This window comes from Morus notabilis, unplaced genomic scaffold, assembly GCF_000414095.1.
Source record: "Morus notabilis unplaced genomic scaffold, ASM41409v2 Scaffold317, whole genome shotgun sequence".
Lineage (NCBI taxonomy): Eukaryota > Viridiplantae > Streptophyta > Magnoliopsida > Rosales > Moraceae > Morus > Morus notabilis.
The window spans coordinates 367774-369559 of record NW_010363634.1 but is presented as its reverse complement, the minus strand read 5'-3'; positions in this window follow the sequence as shown (position 1 = coordinate 369559).

Sequence of the window (1786 nt, the reverse complement as noted above, 5' to 3'; positions counted from 1 at the left end):
TTCATTTTTAAAATTTTATTGGTTAATTTACGCGAATTTTGAAATCATGTTTCAAAAAAGTGATCATGTTAAAAGGGTTCAATTCTAGAGAAACTTACTTTTATTAGTGTGAATAAATGATTAATTTACTGGATTAAAATTTATATTTAAAGTTATAATTTACTTGGATTCAACTTTAATCTTCTTTTGCGGCTATGAATCTGCCAATCGTAAAAAGTAGTACTACTTTGCTTTTTTTTTTTTTTAATTCCCCGTATAAGTTGTATTCATTCATACGGAGGGAAAAACCAAAAGCAACTCAACCAAAGAAAGCACTTGAACAATTATATTAGCAAACAAGTACTCAAACAATAAAAGGGTTATTTTCTATTTTATACCTCATATTTTGAATTTATTAAAAAAAAATAATAATAAAAAAACCACTGTGTTTTGGATATTCTCAACATTGTAATCTTAAATTCAACCTTCATGTTAATTTATACATTTTCTGGATCAACAACTGACGTTGACCCTTGAGTTGGCAAATTTAACTTTTGCAGCTTATAAATGATGTTGTAACAATCAGGCCTTATATATATCCTTAAAATAACAAAGAAAAAATCATAAGAATTGTATTTTCAAGCTAAGATGTAAAGGGTAATGTAATTTGTTAATTAGTTTTTCCTTCTAAGTGTATCTATATAGCTAGAAAGGGTAAATTTGTCAATTCAAATGTCAAAATCAACTATTCACCTAAAAGATTAGTTATATATTTAGTATGGATTTGATATTTAGAGATATAAATTTGAGAACATCCAAAATATATGATTACTTATTTGATAAACTCAAAATGCGGAGTATAAAATTGTGATTATTCCGCAAGGATATATAAACAAGGGAACAAGTATGCAAACACACCGAAAATGCAAGGTCGAAAGCAACACAATTAAAAGAAAGAAAAGAAAGAAAAGAAAGAAGAGAAAATAAATGGTGACCTTATTAGAAATGAAAGAGAATACAAGAAGAACAAATAACCAAAATAAGCCAAGAGGATTACATAAAAATTACAAACCGAAGAAAAAAATCAACCACCAAAAAGTGAAAAAACCTAAACAATAAAAAGGAAAGACAGATTAAAGAAAAAAAAAAACATCCAGAATAATGAAAGATCTAGCTTTTTAATACAGAGAAGAGAAGAGGCACCTCATTAAGATCTTTTATCATTAAAACGTAATGAGAAAAATCTGATAGATGAAAAAAAAAGTGCTTAATTCAATATTCCAATCTTCATCTTGATAAAACATTAGGAGGAAAACAAGTGTTGTGGTGTCAATCGCAAGTGCATGATATTGTTAATAAATAATAAAGAGTAAATTTAAAAGTATCGTTCCCACGAGGATAACATATTCATTAAGTACTAAAATTGGATAATTATAATTTTATTTGAGTAATCGAAAAGATAAATTTTGAATAATTTTACAAAATTAAAATTTAAAACAACAAAATTTAAAAATAATAAAGTAAAAAGAATTTTTTTTTTGAAATGCAAAACAAGAATAAAACAATGATTATGAAAATGCTGGGAATCATGATTGCATCAATATTAATTTAATTTAATTTATTTAAACATTTTGGTGATTTTGATATCATACTATGTTGATGGTCAAATCCTCTTATGTTTTACGTACTCTTTCTCAGTTGTACATAAAATATACATTTTCATAAAAACTCACTATATATCTAGATGAATTAAATTACAAAATTGTTGTCACGCCCCCCCCCCCCCCCCCCCACCCGGGGGGGGGGG